Genomic DNA, 10,665 nt, shown 5'->3' with positions numbered 1-10,665 from the left:
CCGTCCTAGCAGAATAAGGGAGAGCAAGAGGCAAGGAGATGGGACAGAGGACAGGACCAGTCCTAAAGCCAGTCAGAGTGAAGGAAAGCACTGCCTGGCCCTGGGATACATCCTGAGGGGGCCCACGTGCCTACCCGGGGATGGGCAGCTGGAACAGCAGAACTGGGGCCACTCCAGGCACCTCATCACATAGGGTCTGCTCCCTGCTCTTCCCTTGCACCAGCTCCCTGGGCACGCATCTTTATTTCCTGACCAGCTGCTGGACCTCAAGCCCCTGAATATTCCTTCCAAGTGGGCCACACAGCCTACGGAAGCATTCAGAGTCAGCAAACAAGGGAGGAAGTTGCCAGGAGCCTGTGTGCCAAGGACCGAGGCAAGAACTCCTCCTAAGAGGAAAGCGCTTGGGAAAGAGACCATGATTTGTGACGAAGACTGGGGGTGCTGGATCAGGGGACGGGGAAGCTGAGCCCCTCTCAGTGCACCTTGGGTCCTAAGGAGAGAGAAGGGAGACAAAGGCTGCATTCACCATTTCACTAAAAGTCTGCCACTGACCAGCCCTTCTTTTCTTTCTCCGTCTTTCCCTTTCTCCACACCCCACCCCCTCCACCTTTAACCTCTAATTTAATATGCCTCACCCAAATCCAGAACCTTTTCCCAAACCACTTCCACTCCCCCATCTTCCTCACTCTTGACCAAGAAGCCTCCCTTTTCCATCATCCAAGCTCAATATCTTGCAGTCGCCTTTGACCTCCTCCATCTTTCCTGTCCGGAGTTTCTTGCCTGGGTTCCCCTCTTTCCAGTCAGCCCCTCCAGCACCCCCCGCCCCACACTCCAGTCCAGAACCTCAAAGCAGGTGATCATCAGCTGCAGTTACTCGCTCTACCAGCCCCACACCTCCCAGCACCTGGGGAGGTTGTTAGCGCAGGGTCGGGTTTTTTGTAAGGTTTTTTGGCTGTTTTCAAAGGCAGATTGTGGTATCTCATTCCTGATTAAGTTGCTTGAATTCCCACCCAAACCTCCCTTGCCAAGGCCAGGATAGCTCTACAGGAAGGGAACAGGCATGGCCCTTCTCCCCAGGCCCCAGCCAGGCCCTAAGCCACTCCTCAGCCAGGCAAGACTTTAGACTCATTTCCTCCCCCGTGAGCACTTAGAATAAACTTCCTCCTTCCTTGTGAGATTGTTTAACAGGGCAGGGAGTGTTGATGGCAAACTTCCTCAAAGGAGGGGCAGAGCCTGCTCAGGGCAGGAGCAGCTGGCCCACTGGCGGCCCACAACACTCCGTCTCACCCTCTGGGCCCACTGCATCTAGAGGAGGGCCGCCTGTGAGGCCACTACCCCTCCAGCAACTGGGAGGTAGGACTGTCAGAAGCTGGCCCAGGGTGGCGGTCAGCTGGGTCAGGGACCCACAGCACCTGCTGGACCACCTCGCCTTCTCCATCGAAGCAGGGAAGTGGGAGCCTCGAGCCCTCGGGTACGTCCCCCCAAGAATGGAAAGGGCTATGGTTCCAGGTACATATGATTGACATAGGGGAAAATGGAGGTGGGGAGGGTGGGAAATAGGAGTGAAAGAGCCTGAGATGGAATGATGAAAGGAAAGAAAGAAGGAAACCGCATAATCGAAGAGATTCCTGAGATCAGACTCAGGAAGGCAGACTCATCTGAGGCACCAGGCCTGATCAATGAAATTAGACTGTGATAAAAAGGATTCTGGGGCTGGGTTCGGGCTCAGGCAAAAGCATGCTATGATTGATTAGCTATGTCTGCCATGGGCACAAGAAGGAGCTGTAGGGCATGCCAGCTAGGGAGTTGATAACCCACACTGCAGGGTTTTTTCCTTGACCACAGGGGCCCCTCAACATTTATTCTTTCATTCACTCATCTATTGATTCAAAAAAACACATTCCAATGATCAACAATGAGCCACACAAATATTTGAAAAATGAATAAAAAAGAAAGGAATGTTGTTCTTTGGCCCCAAATCTCATTTTTCTCATAAGGTAATGATCTGAAAAGTTATGACAAAGGTGCATGGACTTGAGAGATTTTCTAGCTATGTAATATTGAGCTAGTCCCTTTCACTAAGACTCAGTTTCCTCATCTATAAAATGGGAGAGAGAGTCTGAATATCCCCCATCAATCGCTGAAGTTCTCATTGTCTACGCAACTATGATAATCATCACTGAAGTACATAAAATAACATGTATGATGTGCTAAGTGCTCTCCATATAATAACACATTTAATCTTCCTATCACCTCTACAAGGAAAGCACCATGATTATTCCCACTCTGCAGACAGAGAGCCAAGGCAGTGAGAGATTTAATAACTTCCCCAGGCAATCTGGCTGCAAAGCTTTTGCTCCTGCCCACTATGCCACACTGACTCTACGCTGCAGTGGATTCTAAGTCCATGGCTGGAAGTGGGCTGCCTGGGTACAAGAGTGTCCTCCTAGATGATTCATCCAGTGAGCATTAATTGGGTCAGGTAAACAAGACACAATGATTAACAAGATGAGGTATCATACATGGTTCTAACCAGAAAGGGAAAACTTGCACAGATAGTCATTTTCAAAACAGTTTGACATACACCATGGAGATAGCCTGGGAGTCAGGGCAGACTTTTCCCAAGAGAATGCCGGGTCCTTCAGGAGTGAAGGGCAGGGGAGGAAAAGATTGGGTCAGTGGAGAATCTCTGAGAAGGGGGAACAGGAGGAAAGAAAGAGGAGGGCAAAGCAGCTCAGGAAGGAGAGGGGTAGTAGCTGGTGGTGGAAGGTGAAGTCAGTGAGGTTGTCGCGCCCAGGTCTGCACAGGCTAGGGAGGAGTTTGCCATTGCTCAGCATCTGCCTGTCTGCCCTTGGGCACCTGGAGGTTTAGGGGCTTCTGTCTTATGGCCATGGTGTGCACACCTCTTCCTGAGCTCAACTCCGTCTTTACACACAGACCCTGCTGCTTCCCATAGGAATGTTGAAGCCTCCAGAACCCAGGGGCCTAACTTCCTCATTGGCACTTCCCTGGGGTGGGGGATGCTCAAAGTCATCATTTGCCAACATTTCCTGGTGCTGGGGCAGCTGCTCCCCCTTGGAGGAGACCTACCTGTCTACTACTGGCAGGCCTGGTGAGACTTCAAGTGGGCAGCTGACAAGCCTACCTGGGGGACTGGCAGCCCCCACCCAGCCTGCAGTCCCAGAGGGCAGGTGCCCTGGAGCGGGGCAGACATTTCCTACAGTTGGTGCCAATCCCTTGCTTCTGGAGGCTCAGAGCTTTGCTCCCCCAAGGGTGTGGCCTGGGGAGACAAAGACATAGAGGTTATGGGGAGAGCAACCCTGCCTTTGGCATTTGAATCCCAGTTCTGCCCTTTTTCCAACCATGTGACCTTAGGCAAGTTGCCTATCTTATTGGCTTGTCTGACCCTCTCTTATCTCAAAAGAATGAGGATGATAATAAGTTCCTTGGGATTTGACAGTGTGCATTTTGCAAAAGACAATGTGTGCAAAGCATCTACCATGATGCTTGCCATGTAGTAGGTGCACAATGTAGGACAGTGCTGTTGTCCAAGCTGTGCACCTTCTATGCACCAGGCAGTCTGCATGGAACTGGGCATTCAGAAATGATTAGACACTGTCTCAGGAAGTTCACAGCCTATCAGATAAATTAGTCACATCAATGATTGATAGTAAAAGGAGTCAGGGACTGCACTGTACAAGAGATGTGAACAAGTTCTACGTAATCAGTACAAACAGCAGTCCCAAAATTGGGCAACGCATATGGAGGGTTGACTGTGTCTATAGAATGGTGCCGAGTACTGTACATGGATTAGCTGGTTTAAATACAATAACTTTGCATGGGAGGTCTTATCATCCCCATTTTGCAGTGAACTACTGAGGCCTAAGGAGGTGAGGTAACATGCCCAAGGTGGCAAGGCTATGAACGGTAGAGAGAAGCTTTATGGCCAGGCAGTCCAGCTCCAGGATCCATGCTGTTGGCCACCACACTCCTCTCCCTCCGACATGCACACACATCGCAGAGGGAATGATCTAGGCCTGCACAGTCTGCAGAAGGGGGACCTCACAAAGGAGGCCACATTCCACAAAGTATGGAATTCCTCTGGCGAGGACAGGTGAGGGCAGCCCTGGTGGAGAAATCCCCGTGAGCAGAGGCATGGAGCTGGGAGCTGGGAGTCACCCAGCAGGGCCGGGGAGAGGCTGGGAGCCAGGCACAAAACCAAGGCCTTGGACCTTTCTGCAGGTACAACTGGTTCTGTGTTGGAGGAATGTTCTGGTGAAAATGACAGGAGCAGTGTGGCTTCTGGTATGGAAGCCATCAGGAAGGAGGCTGTTGCTGAAGACACAGAGAAAAAGCCAAGAGTTGGCCTGATTCTTTAGGTCCCATGAGGACTGAAGTGTTCAAACCTCAGGAGGGAAGGGGTAGGGTGGGAGTGTATTCCGAGTCCTTCTTGCAGATGTAACTGTAGTTTGAAATGGGAAAATCATGTATCAGGTAGGACTTTTCTGGGTGCAAGTGACAGAAACCAACTCAAACCAGCCCAACAAGTAAAGGACAGGTATTGACATACACAACAGAAAAGTCCAGAGATAATTCTGACTTCAAGAAGGCAGATCTGGGGGCTCAAATGACACCCCCAGCACTCTGTGTCCATCTCTGGGAGCCTTTTCTCCATGTTGTTCTATGTTCAGACAGCCTGTGTTCATGTGGTGGCAAAGATATACATAATATCTCCAGTTCAGAGTCATCTCAACTTAGCCACTCCAGCAGAAAGGCAGCTCCTCTCTCCTGGAAAGTCCTTCAAAAGTGGTAGGAGGAGACCAGGCATGGTGGCCCAGGCCTGTAATCCCAGCACTTCAGGAGGCCGAGGCAGGTGGATCACTTGAGGTCAGGAGTTTGAGACCAGCCTGGCCAACATGGTGAAACCTTGTCTCTACTAAAAATACAATAATTAGCTGGGCATGGGGGCGGATGCCTGTAGTTCCAGCTACTGGGGAGGCTGAGGCAGGAGAATCGCTTGAACTCGGGAGGCGGAGGTTGCAGTGAGCTGAGATTGCCACTGCACTACAGCCTGGGCAACAGAGCAAGATTCCATTTCAAAAACAAACGAAAAGTGCTAGGAAGGCTCTGGTCTTCTTGGCTTGGTCCACCAGCCCGTGTCTGACCCCATCTCTGCAACCCAGAGATAGATCATACTCATCTGCTAAGCCAGGACCCCAGAGTCACCCCTGGAGCCAGAGAAGGGAGTAACCCCCACCCACTGCCTCGGAGGGAGGGGTTGATTCCCAACGGAAAATTTGGGTGGTCAGCAGAAGAAGGGGGAACAGATGTCCACCACCCCAACTCCAACTGCCCCTACCTTATTACACTACTGTTAGCAAAGTCACAGAGGGCATACCACATAAGTCATTCTACTTATGTGACTCTGGACCAGCCACTTACTCTCTCTAAAGCTCTTTCCTCACTGGTAAATGCAGTTAAGAAAAAGAATCTGCCAATAAGATTGTTGGGAAAATTAAATGAAAAGACACAGGGCTTAATATTGGCAGAATACTAATAATACCTATTAGAATTATTATTGTGATTGTTATTAAGATTATTACTTCTTCAGTGAGATCTCCTGATCCCGTGCCTTCCTAGGCAAGACTTATCTCCTAATGGCTTCCCAAGCCACCGTCGACTTTGTTGTGGAGGCCACCACGTTGGTTAATTAAAGAGGTCAAGACCCAGCTGTCTCAGACGGAAATGAATAAATAACCCACTGGGCGGGAGGTGAATCTCTTCATGCTTCATGCTTGGCCTGCTGAAGTGATTCCAATAGGCCAGCAGCAGGCCTGCAGGGGCCAGGGGGTGAACCCAGATACTCCACGCAGCCCCACCCTGATCCAATTAGTCCTCTCTGGGGACACACGCCCAGCTCTCAGCAAAGAAATTCTGGGGCACAAACTGGCCTCTGGGGCTAATGGACCTGCAGATGTCCAGTATCCTGAGATTTCCCCCATCCCCTCAGACACTGGAGGGCAGGGAAAGGGCTGAATGTCTGTCCAGATGGCTTCCTCTCTCTCCAGCTGCTCTGCTGGGACCTGGAGGAACCCATTTTCCATGTGGAGCACACCCTCTTCTTCAGCCTATTTCTGCCTCCTTGAGAAGGCGGATGGAGGGTGCAAGGAGCATCTCCAAGGGAGAGGGCAAGAAAGCCTGCTTGATTAACAACTGTTACTTGCAGAGCACTTCCTCTGTGCCAGGTGCTGGGTTTTGGGTGCATTCTTGCCTTTAATCTTCACTAAATTAGAGATTGTGATGGCCATGTGAAAGGAAGCTGAGGCTGAGAGAGGACTGTGTCCACACTCCCATGACAGGACCTAGATGGACACCAAAGCCCCCACTCTTAGCCACCACGTTATACAGACTCCCAATTCCCAGGCCACACGAGGCCTCTACAAAGTCGAAGGGTGCAAATATGACTGGAGCTGCCACTTACTGAGGGTGACCTGGGTGCCAGGTACTGAGCATGGCACCTTCAGAGGATGATCTGTCAGGTGAATGGGAGGAAAGTCTCCCTAAAACCTATCTGAGGAGAGGGGAGAGGTGGCTGACCCCTGCCAAGAAAGCAGAGCTCATGGAGCCACCCCCCGAGGAGTGGCTTTCACTGGCTGGTGAGAGACATGGGGGTGGAAGAACAGAATCTTAGAAACTCACTCTTATCCCATGGGAGCCTCCCTTCTCCCTCACCTTGGCTGAGCCAAAGACAGGCAGGCTGAAGCTCAGCAAAAGGAACACCTGAGGCTCAGGTCTACCTAGAGCTAAAAGAGGCCACACCTAGGGCAGAGGTGGGCAAACAACAGCCCGCAGGTCAAATGCAGCTGCCACATGTTTTTATAAATAAAGTTTTATTGGAACACAGTTACATGTATTCATTTATATATTGTCTGTGGCTGCTTTCCTCCTACAAAGGCAGAGCTGAGTAGTTGTAACAGAACATACGGCCTGCCAAGCCCAAAATATTTACTATGTGATCCTTTACAACTTGTGCTTGAATTGGGCAAAGTGGTTACGAATGTGTGGTCTCCTGACACACATCGCCTAGGTTTATTTCTGGGATCTTTGCTATCTTTGACTCTTACCAGCTATGTGACTTGACCGCCGTGCCTCAGTTTCCCTTACTTCTTCATTGAGCTGTTGTAAGATTAAACTAGTCAAAATAAGTCAGAGTCTCAGGGTAGTATCTGGCATGTGGTGTTTGTTGTCTTATTCTGGGAAGCACCCTAGGAACTTGAGGAATAAAAACCCTAAAAATCCTGCACATTTTCATGTCTTCTTGCATTTCCCGCCATGCAGCTCTGACTGGCCCAATAATTCTACCATTGGCCAGAGCTGGAGAAAACCATTAATACCAATAAATAAAATTAAAACAGGGCATAATGGGAATAATGGGCTTCTTTCCTTCCAAAATAAATGTCACTGGAACAAATGGTTCAAACCACTAGTCTTATTGTTTATGGATTTATTTGCTGTTTATCTCCCCCTCTGTATTGGTGACATGATCAATAATTGCCCATAAATATTGGGCGTTTATAAGAAGGACCATTTAGAGGATGAAAGGGGGCCTCTGGTTACTTTGATTCCTTCACACAGGCCTGGGTCACAATTGTGGGTGTTCAGGATGGCTTTTGGTGGTGATGGGAGACTCATAGCAAGGGGCAACTGGGTCTAGGCAGGGTTGCACAGCCCCTGGTTCAGGGCAGGACCCATGGCAGTGCCCTGACTCATGTGCATGCATGCCTACATGTGTGCCTGTGTGTCTGTTAATATGCCAGCCACTTCCAGTCTCTGAGTGTCTCTGTTTCTTTTTCATTCTCTTTGTCTCTCTACCTCAGTCTTGTCTTTTTCTTTTGAAGTCTGTCTCCCTCAGCCCTGTCACTATCTCTGTAGAGTTTCCATCTCCCACACTCATGCACACAGAATTCACCCCCTGCAATGAATCCTTGCCCAAGCAGCATTGCTGGTAGAGACAAGTGGAGCAGAAAGAAGCCTGAAGAGGAAGAACTGATAGAACCCCTCTGCCCCAGGTGACCACACTCTGTCTGCAGAATTTCCCGGGATAATGAGGAAAATAGCTGGACTTGGATTTCCAGAAGAGAGTAGTTAGGTCCTAGAGTCTGAGCATGTCTTCTGGGCAGACTTCTACTTCGGAGAAAAATGTTAGTAATGAGGTGAAAAAAAGAGAAGTCATTGAGATGGAGGGAGCGGCTCCTAGCTTTTTACCTCCCAGTTTCCTTTCCCAAACGGAAACCCACTTCCTTCCTTCCAACAACATTTACTGCACACATACTGTGTGCCTCGGTGCTAGCACCCGGCTGCGGATGAAGAAAGCCTTTGAGAGCCACTCCCTGGAGGGGAAGCTGGCCTGAAAATCAGGGCTGACTGTGAAGGTTGACAAGGTGCTTTCACGGAGAGATTCACAGAATGCCGGGCCAGGAGCCAGGATTTAAGCAGGGAAAATAGTCATTTATTTCTCCACCAGGGTGCACTGCTCCACCTTCTCAGCCTGGAGAGACAGCATCTCTTTCTCTGTCCATCTTGGCTCTGGGACAGGTCATGGTTGAGATTAAAGGCCCTGTGTACAGAAGGCCGCAAGCAACAGGAAGTGCTGACATCCCGGCTCCTGTAGGGCCTTTAAGAAATGTCACAGACCGGCAGGCGGAAAGGAGCTGTGATGGCATTTTGGGTCTGCAGAAAGAACAAACATCCGTATAGGAATCGTGCCCTGGAGGTGCACTAGCGAGAGGCAGCAGAGTGAAGGGGGCCTGTCAACAAGGAAGAGATGAGTGGACCCTGCTAGGCCGGCGGACCCCTTCCAGACAGGTGGCCTCACTGCCCAACATCCCTTCCAGGACAGGTAGATAGCATCACCTTCTTTTCACAAAGGAAGAAATCAAAGCCTGGAGAGATGTGCGGAAAAACACAACTAGTAAGTGGCAAACCCAGGTCTGTCTGATCCACAAATTCGTTCTCTTTTCCCAGTATCACAGGTTTTCGCTGCCTGATGCTTTTAAGACCAAGATCACATGCACTGCCCCAGCTGCTCTGCCCCTGTATTTGCATCTGCTGGCAGGACACGTCTACCACAGGAGGGATGCACCATAGTGGTTGAGGATGGGACCTCAGTAGCCCCAGACTTATCACATCTAGCTTAGCATCTCCAGGGAGAAGAGCGCCTCTCTCTCCCCAGTTTCCCATACATCAATCGCAGGGAAAAGTCTGGTTGGCCTTGCTTGGGTCACATGCTCACTCCTGAACCAGTCACAGGGAAATTGCAAAGCTCTGATTGGCCAGACCCTTATGACAGGGCAGGCTGTCATGATGGATGTGCTCCCATCCAGGACCACAGGTAGGTGTTGAACCTTGACTGAGAGAGTCAGGGAAGGCTTCCCAGAAGTGATTTCTCCAATGAGACCTGAAGGATTCCAGACAAAGAAGTATTCCAGACAAAGAAATAGGAGAACCGTATTCAGACAGAGGGACTCGCAAGTGCAAAGGCCTGGGGCTGCTCCAGAATTTGTCTTGCTCACAGCCCTATCTCCCCCAATCTTCCCAGGGATGCTCAGAGAATGCTTTGGAAATGAGCTCCACAACTGACTGTGTGGCCTTAGACAAGTGACTTGCCCTTTCTGAACTTCAACTTTCTTCTCTATCTGGTGGTTTAATCATTCTAACCTTCCAGGACGATGCAAGAATTCAATTCATTCAGTTTCCAAATATTCATCCAGCACTTCCTCAATGCCCCGCATCCTAGGCCTGCCATTGAAAAGAGAGGCTTGGGGCTTACACACATGGCTGACCTGCAGTTAGAAATGAGAAGGGAGCTATGGGGAAGGGCAGGACAGAGGAAGAGGTCCAAGGACAGTGAGGACAGACAATGGGAGGAATGTGGTGGCTTGCAGTGATTCATGCCTTCACCAACCCTACCTTGTCCCCAGACCTGCCCCCTCCCCTTCCACTGCCACTTGCATATACACCACCCCTAAGTGGACTTAGCCATGCTAGGCTGGCTAGGTAAGCATCCAGGGCAATAGAACTTTTCTCCTCGTTCCTTTGCCGGGCAACTTTGTAACCTGAATAACAGGTTGGGACAATCTCCAACAGGAAGGAGAAAACACACTCTTTTGGGTTTGGGTGGCTACAGAGGGATTCTTGCTCCACCCTGTGTACCTGCTCCGAGTGTCTTTCCCCCTCCCCACCCCAGCAGGCCAGTCCTGGGCCCCAGCTCCAGAGCACTCACGGGCTGCCAGGGTGAGCAGGCTAGAAACTCACGACACCAGGTAGCTCTGCAGGTGCTGGGAGGGCAACTCAGCCCAGAGGAAGAGCAGGCTGGGGAGCCCTCACCGCCCAATGGGGACTGGCCCCTGGCCCCTGCCCCTCTCCACCCCACTGCCCTGAAGGCAGATTTCCTGCTCAGCATGGACAGGACAGCAAGAGGCTAACCCTCTGCCCAGGTGTGTGTCCCCTATCCTCTGTCTGTCCCTATCTCTCTTGTCTGTCTCTGAGTGTTTCTCTTTGAATCTGTGTGTGCGCATATTAAAAGTACTTGTTGTGTCTAACTCTTCTCATTCTCTCTCTCTCTCTTCCCCACCACCCTGCCCCCTCTCTCCCTCTCCCCCTTCA

The 10,665-nt window shown here is 50.6% G+C and overlaps 1 protein-coding gene across 1 annotated transcript in view; it reads left to right on the top strand.

Moving 5' to 3' along the window:
• The first annotated feature begins 1,289 nt into the window (after positions 1 to 1,289).
• Positions 1,290 to 10,665, top strand: part of FAM3D (FAM3 metabolism regulating signaling molecule D) — a 32,408-nt gene continuing 23,032 nt past the window's right edge. Inside the window, exon 1 of the mRNA XM_063703875.1 lies at positions 1,290 to 1,471. The gene's annotated coding sequence lies outside the window, so the exon portion shown is untranslated. The remainder of the gene's footprint in view (positions 1,472 to 10,665) is intronic.

This window comes from Gorilla gorilla, chromosome 2 (assembly GCF_029281585.2).
Source record: "Gorilla gorilla gorilla isolate KB3781 chromosome 2, NHGRI_mGorGor1-v2.1_pri, whole genome shotgun sequence".
NCBI classification, from domain to species: domain Eukaryota; kingdom Metazoa; phylum Chordata; class Mammalia; order Primates; family Hominidae; genus Gorilla; species Gorilla gorilla.
Note: the sequence above shows the minus strand (reverse complement) of the source record. Positions and strands in the feature narration are given on the sequence as shown.